Below are 22680 nucleotides of genomic sequence, written 5' to 3'. Positions count from 1 at the left end.
CTACTTTGTCTAAAATGTGATTGTAAAGATACCTCGCTCTGGATAGCAGCTAGACCTGATAAACACATGACGTGCATACACATTCACACACAGCCATTAACCTTCCTCTTCCAACTCTACTCCCACCCCTTTCCTAAGATACAGCCAGGGAATTTGCTTTCATCCCAACTCCTCGCTTATTTTATTCAAATTCCCTCACAGTTCAAGGCTGGGAAGGCAGCAGCTGGAACAGGTGCCCTGTGCACTATCTTTAGAGATGGCCCTGAGACACCCACACCCTCTACAGAAGAGTTAAGAATGAATATTTTAAGGTACCTATTGGGGACAGAAAACATTTAAGGGATGCTAATTTTAAAGTACTGGCGGCCATATTCACTGCTCTACTTTCTAAGCCCCTAAAACTAGAAATCAAATATCTAGGTTTTCTTTAAGGGTCTGCCATGCCATGGCCCTTTGACTTCATGTTATGGAAGACAATTTTCAAATTGAAAAAAGGGCTTAAGGAGCCTCCTGCACTGCTGGTGGGAATGCAAACTGGCGCAGCCATGATGGAGAACAGCAGGCAGGTTCCTTAAAAAACTAAAAATAGAGCTACCAAACGATCCTGCAATCCCACTCCTGGGCAAATATCTGGAGAAAACTATAATTCAAAAAGATGCATGCACCCCAACATTCATTGTAGAACTACTGACAATAGCCAAGACATGGAAGCAACCTAAATGTCCATCGACAGATGAATGGATAAAGAAGATGTGGTATATATACAATGGGATACTACTCCGCCATAAAAAAGAAGAAATAATGCCATTTGCAGCAACATGGATGGACCTAGAGATTGTCATACTGAGTGAAGTAAATCAAAGACAAATATCATATATTACTTATATGTGGAATCTAAAAAAAAAAAATACAAATGAACTTATTTACAAAACAGAAATGGACCCTCAGACATAGAAAACAAATGTATGGTTACTGGGACGGCAGAGAGAAGGGGTAAATCAGGAGTTTGGGATTAACATACATACACTACTCTGTATAAAACAGATAACCAACCAGCAAGGTCCTACTGCATAGCACAGGGAACTCTACTCAATATTTTGTAATAACCTATAAGGGAAAAGAATCTGAAAAAGAATAGATATATAGGGACTTCCCTGGCAGTCCAGTGGCTAAGACCTCGCCTTCCAATGCAGGGGGTGCAGGTTCGATCCCTGGTCAGGGAGCTAAGATCCCACATGCCCCAAGGCCAAAACACCAAAACAGAAGCAATACTGTAACAAACTCAATAAAGACTTTAAAAAGGGTCCATATAAAAAAAATCTTAAAAAAAAAGGATATATATGTATACATATGTATATATATAGATATATATATATAACTGAATCACTGTGCTATACACGTGAAACTAACACAACACTGTAAATCAACTATACTCCAATTTTTTTTAAAAGGGAAAAATTCATGAAAATAAACTACCAAATTTAAATAAATAAAAAGGGCTTAGTCTGTGGTGGTTTGCAGTTGAACGTGACCGAGCCCCATGGGAATGTGGAACTTAGAGGGCAGGGGCACGGTTTAGATGTCACGATGAGGGAGCACACACACGCTGCTCTCAGTGAGGGACCAGAGATCCTCAGTGTTCCACAACGTGCAGGGCCACCCTGTATGACAACAACCTTCCCACCCCAAATGCCAACTGCCACCCCACGTCAGCTGAGAGCCTTACAGCCCAAACAACCTGCTCACAAGGTCTGGTGAAGACACGTCTCCTGACTTCCATTGCTTCTACCTGCCCTGGCATAGGTACTTGTTTTAGAGTGGGAGGGCCAGCCCAGGAGAAGACTGTGAGGTGGGCCTGGCTGTACTGGATGCCCTGCTTACCCTCCCCCCATGGGGTCTCTCATTTCACCACCCAACCTGGCCTGCATTCGTTCAAGTAACATCCCCACAGGGTCCTGGCTTTGGCTACTCTCTTCTCACTCTGATCTACCAAATCCTGCTTCCTTCAAGATCTTAGAAAATACTTGATAAACAAATCACACAAAGATGTTAATCTCATGATGCCACCATGCATTCCTCTTCTCAGGGATACCTATATTTAAGGCGTAACCCAAAGATACCATACTCCGTACCACCTCCTCTGCCACCACCCTGGTACAAGCTCCTCCTACCTTTTCACCTGGATCACCGCAGTATTCTTAACTAGTCTTCCTGCTTCAACCCTCCAACTTACAGTATGTTCTCAACAAAGACCTGACCTAAATGAGAGCCTATCATTTCTTAGCCCCAAACTCTCTGACAGCTCCCTAGTTCACTCAGAATAAAAGCTGAAGTACCTCCAGTGCCCTGCAAGGTCACGCATGATCTGATGAGGAAAGCTGGAGGGCAGCGAGTCGGGAGAAAGAACAAGAGTCCACTTTGGTTCTGTTAAATTTGTTAGGAGACGGGCAGACGGAGCTGCCAAAAGGCGTTATCCTTAGAGCCTCAGAAGGGAGCTTCAGGCTTGGTAAGTGGGTCTCCACTGGGGGTGATTTTGCCCCCAGGAGATACTCAGCAATGAGTGGTGACACTTGCGGTTGTCACACCGGGGACAGAGGGGTTCTACTGGCATCTAGTGGGTAGAGGCCAGAGATGCTGCTGACCATCCTGCAATGCACAAGACAGCCCTGCAGCAAACTGTCATCCAGCCCCAAACGTCACTAGTGCCGAGGCTGAGAGAGCGTGGGCGAGAGACATGAACACGGGAGACTGACTCAAATAGATCATGGTTAAAATCAAAAGGGCGAGGGGAGAAAAAGAGGACTAGACCTTGAGGGCTCCTCACCGAGCAGTCAGGCAGAAGCGGAGGGGCCGACACAGAAGACTGAAAAGGAGCAGCCAGGAAAGGGTGGGGTGACAAAGGCCAAGAGCAGGGGGTTCCCGCAATGAAGCAATGGGCAACTGCGGTCAACTGCGCGGAGGACTGCTGAGATGCCAGGTAACACGGGACGGGTGAGAGGTCTGAAAGCCCGGAGGCGGGATGCTGTGGGGAGTGAGATAAAAGGCACCTGGGGAGGCTACCGGCAATTCTGAGGCTGCAGAGTGTACGTACCATTAACGTGAAACCAACACGCAGGTAGTTGGGCTCGTCCAGCCCTGAGTGTTCGCCAGGCAGGAGATCAAAGGGGTGCAAAGGGGTGCAAAGGGGTGGGGGAGTCTGCAGGCGAGTAACTGGAACTGGGGCAGAAGCCTGGATGAGGAAGGAACTGATGACCACGGGGAACTCATGAATAGAGAGAAATGGGGGGGAGGAACGAACTGAAAGTCTCAAGGAGTCATAAACACTTTCCCACATCAATAAATGTAATTCTCTACCATTCTTTTAATTGCTTCACAGTAATATAGCCTATTTTTTTTTTTTTTTTTGCGGTACGCGGGCCTCTCACTGCTGTGGCCTCTCCCGTTGCGGAGCACAGGCTCCGGACGCGCAGGCTCAGCGGCCATGGCTCACGGGCCCAGCCGCTCCGCGGCATGTGGGATCTTCCCCAACTGGGGCACGAACCCGTGTCCCCTGCATCGGCAGGCGGACCCCCAACCACTGCGCCACCAGGGAAGCCCATAGCCTATTTCTTGATATTATTAAAGTAAATGTGATTTTACTTTAAGAAGAAATAGCTATTTACCATCTGAATACTGCCAACCATCCTACTCTCTCTTCCAGACAAGAATCAAATGGCATTTGTAGAAAAGATCGCATCATTGCGAAAGATATGCTAAATAACAGACCTGGGTTAAACTATGAGCTCTTTCATTTACTAACGTTGCGACCCTGGACAACTTAGCTAACCTCTCTGGACCTCAATCTCTCTCATTAACAGATTGCAGGAGGCAAAATAATGACCCCTCCCCCCAGGATATCCACGTGCAAATCCCTGAAATCTGTGAATATGGTAGGTTACATGACAAGGGGGAATTATGATTGCAAGTGCCAATCAACTGACCTTAAAATGAGAGTATCCTGGGGCTTCCCTGGTGGCGCAGTGGTTGAGAGTCCGCCTGCCGATGCAGGGCACGCGGGTTTGTGCCCCGGTCCGGGAAGATCCCACATGCCGCGGAGCGGCTGGGCCCGTGAGCCATGGCCGCTGAGCCTGCGCGTCCGGAGCCTGTGCTCCGCAACGGGAGAGGCCACAGCAGTGAGAGGCCCGCGTACCGCAAAAAAAAGAAAAAGAGAGTATACTGGATTACTGAGATGGGTCCTTAATGGGAGAAAAGGGATGAAGAATCAGAACCAGAGAAACAGCATCTGAAAGACTCAATCTGCCACTGCGGACAGTGGAAGGAGGCCACGAGCAAAGGAAGTGTGGGCAGCCTATAGAAGATGGAACAGACAAGAAAACGCATCTCTACTGAAGCTTCCAGAAAGGAATGCAGCCCTACCAGCTCTCAGTAAGACCCATTTTGGGCTTCTGACCTTCTTACTGTGAGGTAATAAATTTGTGCTATTTCAAGGCATGAAGTTTTTGTTAATTTGTTAACAGCAGCAACAGGAAACTCATACACAGGTGAAACAAATCACCCATAGACTGCTGTGCAGATGAGCCAAGATAACACACATAAAGTACCTAACAGAATGCCAAGTACATAGGAAGCACTTAAATAGCTGCTATTGATACTGTCAGTGCTAATACTATTAATGCACTAAAACCAACAGTAATCAACCCAAAGAACACTGACTCAGTTCTAGAGTTTACTCAACTTTGTGACCTAAGCTATCATATTTAACCTCTGCAGGACTCCGTTTTCTCACTTACAAAATAATATGAGGGAACCTCAAATAGATGACTTTAAAGTTTCTTCCAGCTCTAAAATTTTATGATTCTAAAATCTAACTCCTTAATGACACATTCTACTTGTTGCTAATTAACTGATTCAGAAAATCCTATTAAATAAAAATAGTAAGCCAAGCAGTTTTCATTTTATGTTTCAACATTTTCAATATTTTATACTGCTGAGTTACAGCCTTATAAAGTTGAGTCATGGCATAAAATCACAGGCCTGCAAGCAAGGAAACATATCTAAGTCATCCTGCTACTATTTAAAGGCCTTACAGTCAAACTATAATATTACTAGGATCTTCTCAAATAGCTCAAAGTATATCCCTACATATTACCTCATATATTCTTTTTTTAATAGCTTTACTGAGATATAATTCACCTACTATACAACTCACCCTTTTAAAGTACACTATTCATTGCTTTTAGTATATTCACAGAGTTGTGCAACCATCAGCAAAGCCATTTCAGACTGTTTGCGTCATCCTGAAAAGAAGCTCCCTGCCCATCAGGAGTCACTCCCCGTCCCCCCGCCTCCAATGCCCCCAGGCTACTCATCTACTTCTGTCCCTATGGAATGGCCCATTCTGGACATTTCATATAAATGGAATCATACAATGTATTATAACGTTTTGAGATCCATCCATGTTGCAGCATATGTCAGCACTTCATTCCTTTTTCCTTGCTGAATAATATTCCACCGTGTGGCTATACTACATTTTGTTTATCTAGTCATCATTTGATGGACATCTGGGCTGTCTCTACTTTTTAACTATTAGGAATAACGCTGCGATAAACATTCGTGTACAAGTGTTTGTGTGAATGTACGTTTTAATTTCTTTGGGGTATATACCTAAGAATGGAATTGCTAGGTAACCCATGGTAACTTGACGTTTTTAACCTTTTAAAGAACTGCCAAGCTGTTTTCCAAAGTGGCTGCCCCCTTATACATTCCCAGCAGCATGTATAAAGGTTCCAGCTTCCCCAGATCCTGGCTGACACCCATCTTTGATTGCAGCCGAGTAGTGGCTATGCACGCTACCTTCTGTGGTTCCGATTTGCACACCCCTATGCCGAATGCTGCTAAGCATCGTTGCATGTGCTTACCAGGCATTTGTAAGTCTGCTTTGGAGAAATGTCTATACAGATCATTTGCCCATTTTTTAATTGAGTCATTTGTCCTTTTTACTACTGAGCTGTAAGAGTTCTGTATAAATTCTAGATACAAGTACATTATCAGATATATAATTTTTATGTATTTTCTCCCACTGTGTGTATCTCATCTCATCTTAGTGCAGCTACTTGCACTAAATAAACAGATGCCGTGTTGGTATCCCCATTTTACAGATAGAATTGGCATGTCATTAAACAGACTTGACAACTGGTTGACTCAAAAGTAAGCTTACAGCTGTGCTCCTGGTTTTATTCATTTAAAGATGAATGAATATTGATATTCATTCATTGTTATGAATATACATTGTTATCAATGTATACTGATGACACTGCAGCAGAACTTCCACGAAGTCTCCCCCAGTTCAACCCTGATGCTATCTTGTATCTATAATCAGACAATGTTATTTCCAAGTTATATAAAAGATGGTTCCTTCATTCACTGGAAAAAATAGTTATGAAGTGTTACGTCGCAGGCACTGTTTGACTCCTAGCTCAGGATGCATTCCTGAACATAACCAAATCCTTACCCTCATTAGTCTGATAACTTGGCAGTGTTATGCAAAGTCCCTAGCCCTAAAAAAATTTCTTAATAGCAAACAATCCAAAGAAAGCAATTTTTCATCTTACTGCTTAAAGATGCACCCTCAACTCAGATGAAACACTACAGATTTTAATGTAGGCGATATCCTGTTTTTCAAAAAATCCGAAGTGCCAAACTTATTTTGTGGCCTAGGACGACCTTGTTTTTGAGTATTGGCCTTAATAGGCCATCCCTTGCTTCTTGTAAATCCTTTTTATAATGCAGCAGTGCTTAGTTTAATGACATTTGTCAAAATGAAACTTGACTAGAAGAGGAAAATACTCACAGTTTTACCTTTAATCAGAAAAACCTGAAGGTCCTGAGTCTCTATCCTGGCCAGTTCCTACTCCATGCTGAGCAAAAAAAAGTTATACTAGCTCCATTAAACATAAAAACAAAAATACAGAACAAAAATTCACTAACTTACAAAGGCAGTTCTAACCTTGTCTATCAAAGCATTCCTAGTACAGAGCAGAGGGACCAAATAATCCTCGGAAGACTGAAGGCCCAGCCCTAACGGGCCCAGGCAAACTTAAAATTTCTTAGACTGGTGTTTGTTCTCTTAAAGAGTTCCCACCAATGTTATATTCTAAACTGTAATACATCTATGTTCTTTTGTTATAAAAAAAATTTACCATTCTTAATGAGGGTCAATATACGAATCTGTTGAGAAGGAAAGACAGAACTCATGGCTTATCAGTAACTCATTGCTCATCCATCTTTACCACGCAAATTTAGTAAATTAAATGACAGCCAGCAAGTAAAGCTAACGCTGGGGAAGACATGCCCGCCTCCTAGTTTTGAGTGCCCTCAGCACGCCACTTTGTAACTGGAGGTTCCCACACTCCCTTCGTAGAGGTGCCTAAGGATTTACGAGGCACAGATCAGCTGGGGGAGCATGACCTGAGGTGACCCCAGGGATGCTGGCTGCAAGCAGCAGCACCCCAGTTCAAGGCGGGCCTTTTCCACACTGTGACCTGGGAGGCTAGGCGTTTTCTGGAGGCATCTCAGGGTTGCTCAGGGAGGATCACAGAAGAGCTGTAAGTGGGCAGAGCACTGCACTTCACCTGTCTTACGTACTGGGCCTCCACGGACACTTTCTGAAGACTGAAATTAGACTGCAACGAAAAGGTCTGAAAACCTTAAGACTAGAGGAAGTCTTGGCCAGGCAGACAACAATGTGCATCAGATCTGAAAGACGAGGTGAGGAAGAAAGGGGAGAATGGGTAATGAAGCCGGTGGGGAGCAGAGTCAAAAACAGGAAAGGGTGTGGAATAAGCCAGGGGTCAGGGTCAGGCCTTTATCCACTGAAAAGAATGCCTATTGTGGAGTGGGTGCGTCTGCTTAAAGGAACAGCCTGGGCTCCTTCACCCAGCACCACTCAACTGCTCAAACCTTCAACTCCAAAATGCCGCTTGCTGGCCCCAGTCTCTCCTTCTTGCTCCCCAGATCCCTGGCCTCCGTTGCCAACCAGCCTCCCACAGAGCAGCCAACGTGAACCGTCAGAAAGTAGACCGTCACTCCTCTGACTGGTGGGTGTCTTTCCCACGACACCTGAACCAAACCCTAATTCCTCAGGGCAGCCTGGACACACCACGCCTCTCTCCTCTCACTCGTGCTCCGAGCCCTGGCTGGGGCTCTGCCCGGGCTGCGTCCGGACCCACGTGCACTGCTGTGTCCTGATGACGCTCGAGTCTGCTCCGAGGTCGCCTCTTCCTGTTCACGCTATCGCTCTCTGACCCTTGACCTTTCTTCATTTTTCTCTTGAACATTTTCTTACTGTCTGAAATTATCCCTGTTTGCCATCTGCCTCCCCGCCTAGGAGGAAGCTCTGCCAGGGCGGGGACTTTGTTTTGATCACTGCTTTGGTCTTGGGAGCCAGACCACTGAGAACAGTGCCTGGAGGACAGATGTTCACCATTTATGGAATGAGCGAATGAATCAGTCCTGCGTGATCTGAAATGCGTTTAGGCCTCCAGCGTTTCCCCAAACCCTTCTCCTTTCGCACCTGACCCATCAACCACGCGCTCAGCTTTACTGCTTGCCCACTGTGACCTAGGATCTGGTCACCCAGGTTTGCAATCACCCCTTTGCCTAAACTCTCAACTTTCTCGCCGGCCTGTCCTTCCCCTCAACCAGCCTAAGGATCTACTTCTTCACTCGCACACCGCAGCCACCCAGAGGTCGCTGCTATAAAAAGCCCCAGCCGAGCCGACGGGGGACTCTGCAAACACACGGTCCCCCACCAGGAGCCCATCCATCTTTTTTAGGGCTCCCAATCCAGTCCCTCTCTCACAGCCGACAGAAACAATTCCAGGCTTCCATGACTTTCTTCACGCTTCCTCCCCTCCCCCCCACTCCGTAAGCGACATCACCTCCACAGGAACAAGAGAGGTCATTAGGTCAGACTCCCTCCGTTTCCTCCGTCCCTCCGATCACCGACCACACGCCCGCTCTCACCTCCTTCCTGGCAGCGCGGAGGGCGGATGTCCTTCTTCCTGCCCGAAGTGAACCCCAGCCAGAGCTCTGGAAGGCACGCGAGGCAGCCCACCTCCTCAGGGATCTACCCCGTCACGGGTCCACCTGCCCCTTCCCCATCTTCCCCTTCCCCTTCTCATCAGGCTTCTGCCCCACTGCACGCAAAGGCTCAAATTCTCCCATCACAAAACAAATGAACAAACAAAACTAATACAACTGCCCCAGACATTATGTCTCTCTCTTGCCTTTGTCCTCTTTTCCCTTTTCTCTTCGCAGCCAAGTGTCTTGTAAGACAGCTTGAACTCACTATTTTCACGGTTCTGCTTCCCCACTCCCAATTCACTGCTCGACCCCCTGAGATCTGGATTTTGCCTGCAAACACAAAACTGCTCTCTCCAAAACACATGTGACTTCTTAGCTGAAAATCCACTACGAATTTATTAAACCTGTCAATTGAACATCGACATCTTGTCTCCCGGCTTCAGTGACATTAGTGCTTGTCTCTTGGCTTCAGTGGCATTATTCTTTCTTGGTGCTTGACTTTTTTGGACCCTTCTTGGCAGTCTGCTTTGCTATCTACTGTGTGATCTGAGAAAAGCCTCTCTATGTGGTGTAGCAGTTACAAGCCCGGGCTTGGGCTTAGTCAGCGTGGGCTGCTGTAACAAAGTACCATGACTAAGGTGGCTTCAAGAGCATAACTTCATTTCCTCACAGTTCTGGAGGCTGGCAGCCCAGCACGGTTGGGTCCTGGTGAGAGCGCTCTTCCTGGGATCCAGAAAGCCTGCTTCTCACCGCGTTCTCACATGGCAGAGAAAGCTCTCTGGTGTCTCTTCCCCTTCTTGTGAGGACACCAGTAGGATCGGGATCCACCCTCATAATCGCACTTAACCTTAATCGCCTCCTTAAAAGCCCGATCTCCAACACGGTGACATGGCGGGTCAAGGCTTCGACGTGAATCTGGGGGGACACAATTCAGTCCACAGCAGCCAACGATAATTGCACTTTAATTAAAGCGTGGTAAAGCTGAATGTTATGTAACAATAACTGTGCAAGTACAAGAACTCTAAAGCAGCAGAGAAAATGGGTATCACATGAAAATATCAGGCTACAAAATTTTATATCAACATGTAAAACATACACATATGAAATAAAAAGGAATATATCATAATCATCATCAGAGTGAGGTTCCAGTAAAAGAGCTTATTTCTAAACTCTTGGCTAAGCAGTTTGAAAAATAAATTTTCATAGAAAGACTATATAAGTGAAAAACTTCAACTGAACAAAAAAATCACTAAGAACAATTTCAAATCTAACTTTCCCTGTTTGTTTCCTGCTAACCTCATTGCCATCTGTACTAACTAGGATATAGGCCAATCTGCTGTGACAAAACCAAGAATACAGTGGCTCAAATGAAAGAGGAGTTTGTTTCTCTCCCGTGTAACAGTTCGGGGGCAGACAGGTGGTCTCAGGAAGGTCCAGGGACTGAGGTTCCTTCTGTCTTGTCCCACCACCCCCTGTGGACACTGCCCTGGTCTGCAGGACAGAAGCTGGCTCACAACACCTTGCTCTTGTGGGTGGGGGAAAAGAACAGGACTAACAGCGGATCTGAATACAAATGTGGTTTAGAAGTTGCACTCATCGTTTCCACTCCCACCCACTGGCCAAAACTTAGACATGTGGCCTCATCCGCCTACAAGGAGCCTAAGAAATACAATTTCTCTGTAGGCCGAGCTAAATGTCAGAGGTGAGAGGGTATCCTTCTCCCGACTCTGGAAGAGTCGTCTCCTTCCTAAAGGGGCGCCCATCCAATCACTGGATTCCGCTCCGAGTCTACGATCTCTGGGCAACGCACAGTCTCTGCAACAGATACCGACGTGGCTCCATCCCAGCCCAGTGACCTACAAACTAACAGACCAGGAACCTCTTGCTCTCCACCACCACCATAGCAACCAAAATACAACGAAACGAAAATAAGATGAATGCAGTTAAGGCTCCCATTCTGAAAAGAAAAGAATGGCAAATACACATTCTTACCAATGATGAGATACAGCTGGAAAAGAAAGGTGACGAATCCCCCCTCCGCCAAGGAAGCCAGACCCTTGGTTAAACTCAGTCCTGTCCTCTGGGGGGAAGGGGAGGGATCCCCTTTATCAGTTTGTCTGCTGCAGCCTGGCTTTGCCTCTGGAAAATTCTTTTTTTTTTTAATTTCCATCATCCTTTCTAGTCATATGTGAAGTGGATACGGAAAACTATGTGCTCCAAAGACGTGGCAAACAGCTGGTGCCAATTTGGGGGTCAAGGGTTGCTTTAGGTGTCAATGTCACACCCACCACAGGCTTTTACAAGCCAAACTTGTGGCATCTTTGCCAATGTAAACCTCTCAAAAATTCAACAGGTCTGTTTGCCTTCAGTCAGTACCACATGAAAGCAACCACAACTAAAGACAGTCCCGTCATAGATACTAAGCTTGTCTTTTCTCCTCCTTCACTTGCTGGCTTCTGTGGCAGACCCATCTTTCCCTCAATTCAAGGTGAGCTACCTTGAGGTCATCTGACTCATGACAGGAGGATGAAACCACCACACCCCAGTGATGTCAGGCAGGCCACGTGACCTGAGACGGTTCTTCCCGTCTGACTGATTTCAGGCTCAACCGTTTAATTTGCTTTGGCCAATAAAATATGAACAGAAGTAACACGTGCCACGTCCAAGCACCTGATTCTGCCACATCCTTTGCCTTCTGCCACAGAACAGCAATGTCTCCAAAAGCCTATTCCTTTGGCTTAGTGGAACAGACGATGTGGAACAGAGCCACGGACATGTCATGAGGAAGAAATCAACCCTTGTTGCTGTAAGGGAGCTGAGACTTTGTGTTTTTAAGTGCAGCTCTACCTGGCCATGGGGAAATTTTGATGGAATTTAACAAGTAATAACAACAAGGCCCTCAAAATTAAGGACTTGTTATTCAACAAAGGACGTTCTAGACAAAGTTAACAGACAGGCAAAAGACTGGGACTACGTATTCGCAACATCTAAAAAGAACCAAGGGATTTAATAGCCATTGTATGCCAAGGACTCTTGAAAAATAACAATAAAAAGACAGGAAGTGCAATTGAAAAGTGGATAAGAGACAAGCAGACAATTCACCGAAAATAAAATCCAAGTGGTCAGATAAAATACAGGCTGCCCCATTAACTCTGAATTAAAGATAGATAATGAAAACAATTCCGTATAAGCATGGCCTGACTACTACACAGTATACACTTATACTAAAAAATTATTTGTTGTTTCTTTGAAATTCAAATTTTATAATGTCCTGTATTTTTACTTTCTAAATCTGGCAAGCACAGGTGAAATCCATGTGGCTAACAAGTGAATGAAGAGAAGCTGAGTCTCACTAGTAATCAAAGAAATGCAAATTAAACCTACGTGATACCATTTTATATCTTTTATATTAGCGAAGTCCAGAAAACAAGGCTTTTATTGAAGTGCATATAACCCTGTATTTTTCCATTTTATTACAAAAGATCACCTAGCCTAAGATTCTTTTTTCATCACACCACTAGGCAATACAAGCCCAACTATTCACTGCATGGCACAGAGAAAAACCACACTTCAAATCATAACTTCATACAGTAGGTAGTACAGGAATAATCCCAGTAACCATGATCAGGCATCATAGACTTTTTCCTAGAAAACTTAAGTACCTATTTAGAATAAATTTGTAAAAATGAAATGTTGAGGATTGAATATGCTTGAGTATCATTTCGTAATCAACAGCTCTTTCATGAGGAACATCATAACATTAATTTTGCTACTAGATGAAGATTAACCTCTTAAGGTTAACTCTCATAGCAGGTCAGAAACTTGGACTGTAAATAAAAACGAGAATCAGGCTTCACGGTTTCAAAGAGCTTTCACGTAAAAATGCTTTATCTAAATCACAACTATAGCTTTAGCACTGGATGATATCCATCTGGAAGGCGGAGGTAAGACACAAAAGCTGTAGGTTAAGGAAGGGAATAGGGGGACTTCCCTGGCGGCGCAGTGGTTAAGAATCCGCCTGCCAACGCAGGGGACACGGGTTCAAGCGCTGGTCCAGGAAGATCCCACATGTCGTGGAGCAACGTAGCCCGCGCGCCACAACTACAGAGCCCGCGTGCCTAGGGCCCGCGAGTCACAACTACTGAGCTCGCGTGCCTAGAGCCCGCGCACCTCAACAAAGAGCAGCCCCCGCTCCGCTCACCGCAACTAAAGAAAGCCCGCGCACAGCAACGAAGACCCCACGCAGCCAAACCATAAATAAATTAAATATTTTTTTAAAAAAAGGGAAGGGAATAGGAGAAGCCTGCAAACAAAACGTATACAGCACCCATTCTTTTTTTTTTTTTTTTTTTTTTTGCGGTACGCGGGCTTCTCACTGTTGTGGCCTCTCCCGCTGCGGAGCACAGGCTCCGGACGCGCAGGCTCAGCGGCCATGGCTCACGGGCCCAGCCGCTCTGCAGCACGTGGGATCTTCCCGGACCGGGGCACGAACCCGCGTCCCCTGCATCGGCAGGCGGACTCTCAACCACTGCGCCACCAGGGAAGCCCAGCACCCATTCTTTTTTAAATATTATGAGCTTATTTCGTGTAAATACAGCATGTATGCTATTTTAAATAAAATTTCGATTCAAAACACAAAGTACACCAACAACTCATTTTGCCTTCTTGAACTTCTAGGATAAATAATGCCCTCTGAGTTGATTTTAACATCTCCAGAGGAAAACATTTTTAAAACTAAACTCTTACTATGAGAGATCAATTTAGAAAAAGACCAACATTTTGGCACAGTTCCGAGAAATAGTCATAAATAGCTCTTTATTTCATTCCGAAGCATAAAAATATTTCAAAATAAATACTAAACCAAAATACTTTATATGAATGGTACTCTAATATAATAGTTGTGGTAAACTGATTTACAGATACTAACGTGACTCAGCCTCCCTTATATAAAAGACATGCAATATAATCGTGAACACTTCTAAAATGTTGGTATAGGGAAAATTGCTAGTTTGCTTTCAAAAGGAGATCACTTCTGGAGGTACCTCTAACAACAGCAAACCCAGCAAGCTTTTAGATCTATAATTCAGCTTCCATCAGGACGAACAGTGGCAGGCATCCGACACAACACACCCCCACAAGAGAGAAAGGTAAACATAGAAGTCACACAGCTTTCACCGTAATGTCTAAGGCATTAAAGTATTTCCATAAATCACATATTACCTTTTTAACTACATATAAAAATAATCCTTGAAACAGCCTGGGTCCCAAATATCATAGAATCCTGAGGCTACTGGGTAGGAAACAAATGATACTCACTGCACTCTTTTTTTTTTTTCTTTTAAGTTTCAGAAGAAAAGCAAAATCAAAGTGTTATATTAGCACCACTGCTAACAAAGGTTTGACATAAACATGGAAAATTTAAAGTACCTGTTCTCCAACTTCAAGAAAGGAAAAGATTATTCCTTGGCTCTTGTCCCAAGCTGGGAACAAGTAAACACAGAACCGGTTTTAAATAAGCCCCAATCAATCAGTCCTTAAACTCTACTCAATATCTCCACTTAAGTACGCAGTTGAGAAAGTACGCCAATCAGGAAACTGCCCCCCCTTCAGTACCTTCGCTCCTCAAAGCTGGCCAGTCCCTAAACTCCAAGTTTAAAGTCAACCAATCCTTAAATTGTCTCACTTTTGAAAAAAAAAAATCCTGAAACTCCATGCTTCCTCAAAATCCCACCTAAGCACATCTCTGCCTGTTGTGAGGACCATATTCTGCAGGCATGATTCTCCCTTGCTCAGCAAGTATGAAATTCAGCTTTGATTTAGCTACACTGGAGTGGTGGTCTCTTCCTTCAATAATACGATAAATAGTATGGTTACTTGGTTATTAGCATTTTTCTTCATGAAGCTAAGAAAAATATTTGTTATAATAATTCAATTTTATGGAAAGTTGAGAGTCTTTGCCTTTTAAGCCTAAGTATAATCCTTCTAGCCCAATACACAGCTGCACTAACAAAGGGGTCCCTTTCCTTCTCCTCTCAACCCCAGACCCACACCTCACACTATCAATGGTCCAAACCCAGCCGATGGATGTACCATATGAAACACTAAAATTTCCAATTACTGAAACTTGTATCAAGAATTGAGTGTCATCAAATAGTCTTCAAAGAATATGGTAACTGAGCAAATATTCAAGTAGATACTCTTTCTGACCTAATAGAAATGACAGTGTGGCTTGGTTTTTTAAGATCTGGAAACCTAAATTCTAAATCCTATCTTTGAGATTGGTTTACTTGGGTAAACCGATCATCTCTTCTTAAATTTTTCAGTCTAGAAAATAAAGCGACCATCACCAGCTCCTACCACCTCACAAAAATGATGTATGTACTCATTTAGAGTAAGATGAACTCTAAAGGTTTCAGAAAGGCAAATAAAACCCAACCATTATGTTATTTTGTTTGTTGCTAAAGTCAACTCAGCTTGAGGTTTAGGTCAGCATGGAAAAAAGTAAGAAAAACTGTCTCAATTTGACATAAAAGATGGCTGAAGAGAGTAATATAGGTTCTAATTAGAAAATTAGAATGAATGGGAGTCCTATCCCAAATATAAATCCCTCTATCAGACTGGCAAAGTGAATCGTGCGAGAGGGCTGCCTGACCCAAGTACACTCAGATACGGCTGAGGGCCACGTTTTGGACGGCTTGTGGACTTAGCGTTCTCAAAAAATAAATTCTAAATGGCAAGTGGTGTTACCTTACGGTTTATCAAAGCTCCGTGAAGTTTCCACTCGAGTCCAGTCAGAGTAGGATTACGAACACTGAATTACCAATTGATTCAAGTTAACATGAACATTTGACTAGGTGTTAAAGGAAACCAGAATGTCACCGCAAGATCTGCCATTTTGGCATATTGGTTATTTTGAATTAAAGGCACTTAAGAAATAGCAGGTACAAGAAAGACACTCTGAGTCTCCTTTGTCCTTCCTGAAAGCAAGAGATAAAAATCCCATGTGAAAGGTACTCTCTCTGTACCAGGAGGAAGACATTCTTATCAGCAGAGGCGGGGAACTGGGGGCTGAGAAATCCGTACAAACAAACCTTATTACAGTAAAACCCTTGTCTTGCTGTTACCTCCTCACCACTCACTGCCCCTGGCCCACACCCCTTTGTCTTGTCAACTCTTCACAAAGTTATCGTTTGTCTAAAATGTGCAAAAGCTTCCTGCTCTGGTCACTTCTTCAGGTCTTCATTCTCTTGTGAAGGCTCCCATGCATATGTAAAAGTTTAATAAAATGTGTATGTTTTTCTCCTGTTAATCTGTTTTATGTCAGTTTAATTCTCAGGCCCAGCTAGAGACCCAGAGAGGGTAGATGAGAATTTTCCCTCACCTACAGTGCCAAGAGGCCTACATAGTTAGGTTAGGCATAGATTTGGTGAATTCATACAGAAACTGTCGAATTTATTTCTAGAGAAGAATCCATGGAGAGGCAGTATAGCTCAGAGGAAACAGTCAAAACTACATTATGAGTTTGGTGACCTTGAATAAGTTACTTAATATCTCTGAACCTGTTTCCTCGTCTATAAAATAGGAATTATTTCACAGGACTGTCAGAAAGATTAAAAGAGATAATGATAGACAGTAACTTTAAAAGTGTCCTAAGCATCAGACCTCTGAGTCCTAGACTTACTTTTGTCACTAACTTGCTATAATACACATGACAAGTCATTTGATCTAAGTCGGTTTCCTCATCTGTCAAACAGTGGTGTAACGCATACCCTACACATGTCATGGGGTATTTATGACAATTAATGTGAAAAGGATTTTTCAAATATAGAGAAACCCTGGGAGTTTTGACTGGGAGATAATTAATTCCACACCCACAAAAATGAAGAGGATTCATACGAACAAACTTGTTACAACCCAGGATTATATAATGCTCCAATTAAATTAACTTTACTAAGAAAAACATTTCACACCTAAGAACATACCCGACACACCAGACCCGTTGGCAACCACTCGGCCATTAGCTACAAGAATTCTTTTCCACGCAATGAACGCACCAAATTGGCTCAGCTCTCCAATGAACTAAAAGCAGTTCAACACAATCTTTTGTTCGAGTCGGGTGTCTGCCACTTAAAACTACCCCTTCAATTTCTAAAGCATCAGGGAAAAAAAGGAAAAGAAGAAGGCTATACATTGCAGGGTTTCTCAACAGCAGCAGTGTTGACACTTGAACCAGATCATGTTTCAATGTCGGGGTTGCTCTGTGCACCGTAGGGTATGTAGGCGCATCCTTGGCCGCCACCAACTGGATGCGCAGAGCAGCACCCCTCCCACACAGCTGTGACACCTAAGGATGTCTCCAGGCATTGCCAGATGTCCCCAGGGTGAGCTGGGGAGGGGACAAGATCATCCCCAGTTGCGATCCACTGAGCTACAGCCATAGTACTACCTTCCAGTCGTATTTATCTTACATCTCTCTCTCTCTCCCTATAGACTGGTGGCTTACAATGCAGTCTGAAAAACTAACAGTTTTGCAACATAAGAACTCAAGAAAAGAATGCTGTCTGTAAGACAGTAACGTCGTAAGAAGAATTACAGGTACCGTAGGGAGTTATGGTTCAATTATCTCTTCCATCAACATGCTGTTTTTGCCTCATCCTCTCTAAGAATTCTCTTCTTGGGAGTTTTTTTGGGCTAACAATTTGGTTAGCCTGTCACTAAAGCTTAGTCTCCACCCAGACTTACTAATTCTTATTCGTTAGTGTTTACGTTGAAAAAGAAAAAAAAAATCAAGCCTTGACGTTTTAATTTCTAAGCAACCAAATATGAAATTAATCAAAATTAAGTGTTCCATAGCTATTTAAATTATTAAAATTAAACATTTAAAATATTAAGTAAAATTACCCAAATTAGTATTCAGCTATTACTGTAAATATATAATATATATGTTGAAGGTAATGTGCAAAAATAAAAGAAACCATACGAAGTAGAATTTTAAGCATTACATTTAATGCCTACTACATTCCATCACTGGGCTAGACACATGGTTTTCTACAAGAAACGATTTCCATAATATCAGTACTTACACTGGTACTCTTAACATGGTAGTTTTTAAATTTGCCTAGGTAAATATAAATTTTAAACGCAATTCGGATAAGTTATCTAGGATGCTATATTTCACCTGGTCAGTGTTAGAAAGAGTGGCTGCTGTTGTCTTCAAACAGGACGGCTGACCATCACTGCCCCTCTGCCGGGAGCTACCTGACACAATTAATCGTCAACCTGCTGTCCCAGAGCCTGAACTTAAAAAGGGACAAAGCCTGAGTCATCAACAGGCCACTTAAGACGCAATTCTACTTTATACCATATCTAATGTTCTTAAGGAAGCTAACTGCAATTGTGGTTAAAAAAAATAGTGATAATCACTTCAACTCCATTAAATTTAGGGACGCTACAATAGCAGATTTAAGATTTTGTGAACTGCAAAATGAGACAGCACATCTCCACTTCTACACTTGCGGAGGATTCCTGTTTTAGAGTCCTGGGACTTGGTTATTCAGATCAACTCTCCCACTGAAAGCTAAAAAAGCTAAACAAAATATAACTGCTATCTGTTGTAGGGGAAAAGCTCTGAAATTAATCATGAAATCTACAATGGCATAAATTTATCAATATATAATCTGCAATGGTTCAGATGTGAAATACTCACATTAGGAAGTAATAAAATTGTGATAAATGTATGGAGGTTATAGTACGCCCTGAAAGAAACCCACAGAAATAACATACCTATTCTTGTATGTATGGTTCAAGTTCCTGTGTTTCCACATTGTTCCACACAATTCCACTCATGACAAATATCACCAGATCCTCTTTCTCTGACAAGAAATACAGCTCAGTGTTAACGGGATGATCCGCAGAGAAACTCAAACTCATTCCGATGTGTGGAACTTCGGCCTGATTCACTTAACCGGGCGGAAACCTGCCTAAACACTTCACACAACCCCTCCATCGCCCTCTATTATGCAAGCTGCAACATTTTAAGGCAACTCCCTTATTTCACCAGCTGGCCCTGTCAACACTGATGTAACAGAACTGGAAAAACTCATCACTCCACCATGATATTCAAATATCAAACTGTATTTCACTTGGGAAAAATTATACGGTTGCCAAATAAAACTAATGCAAATATAGTAAACTAGGCAAGGCTCTGAGTCATTCTTTTCTTGAAAAGGACTCTTGGGGAACCTCGAATCCATCCTGCGACCGCTCAGGCCTTCTTTTGCTCCTCTGACCCCGCCCCGCCCCACCCCTCAAGCGTGCGGGGCAGAGCGGGGGCGGCAAGAAGGCCAGGATGAGCTCCTTAGTGTGCGCTCCGTCCACTCTAGTTTTATCCCCACGGGTCCTTCCTCACACTCTGCTCCTCCAGAAAGAGAGCTATGTTTTATTCATCTCTGAACTCCCCAAACCTCAGCCAATATCCTGCATATAAAGTCATGCCTAACATCTACTCCATGGCAAGCACCAGATTCGGGACTAGAGACAGAGAAGTAGAAGAGATACGAACCTCAGCCTGGATGGATGTTGGCTGCCTGAACGGAATCAAGTAACGAAAGGCCAGTTATCACAGCGCCAACTGCCTGTGTTCCTTTCTCCCCTTGCCAATCAAGGCTTAATGAGGAACCAAAGAGGGCTTTCTCTTAAGAAACACAAACGTGTGTCTTCAGCCCTGACCATTCCCCTGAGTTCCACATCCATACACCCAAGGGCCTACTCAACGTGTCGACTCGCAGGGCGTTACAGGGATAAACTGCATGGGCTTGGAAGTCAGACGGCTCGGGGCCTGAATCCCAGCTCCATCACTGCCCAGCTGGGTGCAGCAGGCGGGTCACTCTGAACCTCTCTGTGCCTCTGTCTTCTCCCGCGTAAAGTGGGGGCCCTGAGGGCTCCCGGCACACACAGCTGTGATATAAGGATTAAATGAATTAACATGTGTGAACATGTTTAAAACCCCATCGGGCACACAGTTCACGCTTACACGGTGCTTACTGTTATTCCTAGCGCCAATACTGCTGTTACTATGTCAGGCATCTAAAACTCGTCCAAAACAGAATGCACGGTTTTCTTCCCAAACCCCTTTCTCTCGTCTCGGGAAACAGCGCCACTATCCATCCAGCTGTTCCAGCCTAAAACCTGAGAAGTCATCACTTCTTCCTTTTCCCCACCCTCCAACTAGCAAGTCCACACCAGCACTCCTGGCTTCAGAAGCTTTCCACGACTTTGCCCACGTACCATCACCTCGCCAGTACCTCCCTAGTGCAGGCGCCCACCGTCTCTCCCCAGGGGGCAGCAAGACTCTCCCACCTCCCCACTCTCAACACTCCCCGCTCCACGACCCTCCGGCTAACTCTCCAAGAGCACTGAAGTCAGACGCTATTCCCGTGATGCAAACCTCCCTGTGGCTTTCCATCACGCTTCGAGGAGCATCTTCACTGCCCCACGCCTACAAGGGCCCTATCCCCATCGATAAAAATGGAGATAGTAATACAGACCTCAGAAGGCTGTAAAAACTTCATTAGGCGTTTAGACGAGGGCCTCACACACAGTAAGCTCCAGGCAAGGTTCACTGCTATGATTATTCCTGCCTGACACGCTCTTACCTCAGGCTCTTCCTCTCCCGTCAATCCATTCAACTACCACCCCCTTTGAGAGGTGTCCCCAGACAGACCCCCTCTGAAACGACCTGCCCTGCTCTCCCACTCTTGGCCTTGTCTTCCTTTGCTTCACCGCACTTACCGCCGTCTGAAATAACATCACGTCCTTGCTCTTTGCTGCCCAGTGCCCCGCCGGAACGTGAGCTCCGCTAGGTTGGACATGTCATCTCATTTGATGCTCTAGTTCCGCTTCTGACCCAGGACCTGACTCTGAGAGCACAACACACCTCTTCCCCAGGTTAGGGAACCGGCGTGAATTTCTTAGTAACGACACCGTACTCTCGTTTTCACCTTCATGACCACAGCTGAACCTCAGGAGAGCGACACTACGCATACCATCATCTCCCATTTTAGGGAGAAGGCTCAAGTTCCAAGTTTGGGTGACTCATCTTTGGACGCAAAGGCTAGTAACGAGCAGAACAAAGGCTCGAACCCCTGCGTTCCCAGTCTAAGGCCCTTCAAACTAGGATGCAAGAGTATTAGGCCCTGGAGCTGACTCTACGGACACGTGAGCGCTCAGTCTCCTGAATAAACACACCGGGGGCGCCTGGCGCTCCGCCCTTCGAAGTTCCTGACAAGCACCTGCCCTGCATCTGAGAGCGATTCTGGCACAGCACTAACGCGTCGGCGGCGCGCCGAGCCCGGGCGGGCAGGCAGCTACGACGGCGGGGCGTTCCAAGGGGACACGGCAGCACCCCGCGACTCTTCCGGGGCGCTCGGAGTTCTCTCTGCAAACCCGCACGGCGGGGCCTCATAATCGCCGAGAGCGCTGCAGTGACGCTTCCAGCGACTTCTTGGCCCCCGTCCACCACGTTCAGATCGGCCGTCGGGCTCGAGGGCGGTCCAGGATCAGAGCGGGCGGAGGAAGGCGGGAGGCAGACCTGCGGCAAGGACCCCGGCCCACGAGACCTCTGTCAGAGGGCTGCGGGTCCCCACGTTCGCAGAGTAGCCCACTGCCTTTGTACGCTTTCTCCTGGCGCGGTCACATGCTAGTGTCACCTCGCGTGCTCCCACGACGCGCCCGGCCCTGGGGCTGCCTCGGAGGGAGGCCGGAGGCCGCTTCGCCTCCAGTGTACGCGAAAAGGGCACTGAGGCAGCAAGTGGTCATCCCTGCAAGTGGCTCCGCCTCAGCCACCTGGTCGCTCGCGGGACCCCAGAGGAAGCCCGGGCGGGGGGGGCGGGGTGTCTCCGCAGGAACCCTGCACCCCTGACTCAGTATGTGCAGAGGGGAACCCAGTGCCCCCATCGGGGAAGAAAGAAAGGGGCCTCTCCCCCCCGGACTCCCCCCTCCCCGGCCTCGATATCGGCCCCAGGGGAGACGCTGCGGTGCTGCCAGGGCGCGGCCTCGCCTGCTCGCACGCCCGTCCCTCCCGCCGCGGAGGGCGCGCTCCCCGCCCGGGCGGGCACCTGTCCCGTCACCGCGTTCAGCGGCTCCCCGGACCGCCCCAGGAGCAGAACCCACGGCCACCACCGACTCCGGGGGTGCGAGCAGCCGGGCTAGCCCCGCAGGCCCGGGGAACTGCAGGAATCCTCAGAAACTTACAGTTTTCCTACCGCGTGCGCGTCACGGCGAGGTGACGTCATGAGACCCGGCGCCCGGGCAGGTCAGGCCGCGGGTCGCCGCCGCCCGCCCCCCCACGGCCCCGCCCCCCGCGCGCCGGCGGGAGACACGCCCTTCCTCAGCGGCCCCGCCCCGCCGCGGAGCCCTGGGCGCGGGCGCAGGCGCAGACGGCCCACGTGGCTGCAAAGACACTGGGAACACAGCAAGCGGGCTGTCGCCCGGGGGCTGGAGCAGGACGCCAGGGTTGTGAGGTAGATTTTCCACAGACATTGCCTTCCCTCCCTCACGTGTTCCTTAAAAGTCCTCCACATGAGGAAACAGCCATTT

General features: G+C 46.0%; 1 protein-coding gene across 20 annotated transcripts in view; it reads right to left on the bottom strand.

Moving 5' to 3' along the window:
* ZNF438 (zinc finger protein 438) overlaps positions 1-22433 on the bottom strand; it is a 170189-nt gene extending 147756 nt beyond the window's left edge. For 11 of the 20 annotated variants that reach the window (XM_060163049.1, XM_060163204.1, XM_060163093.1 and 8 more), the window contains exon 1: positions 22336-22433. The gene's annotated coding sequence lies outside the window, so the exon portion shown is untranslated. Of the gene's footprint in view, positions 1-9024; positions 9126-18867; positions 18957-20874; positions 21298-21374; positions 21674-22335 lie in introns of those variants that run through there. The other 9 variants (XM_060163062.1, XM_060163121.1, XM_060163187.1 and 6 more) reach the window with 5 other exon arrangements.
* Positions 22434-22680: the final 247 nt, after the last annotated feature.

The sequence above is a fragment of the Lagenorhynchus albirostris genome, chromosome 1, assembly GCF_949774975.1.
Source record: "Lagenorhynchus albirostris chromosome 1, mLagAlb1.1, whole genome shotgun sequence".
NCBI lineage: Eukaryota > Metazoa > Chordata > Mammalia > Artiodactyla > Delphinidae > Lagenorhynchus > Lagenorhynchus albirostris.
The sequence above is the reverse complement of the archived record's forward strand: the minus strand, read 5'-3'. Positions and strand labels throughout refer to the sequence as shown.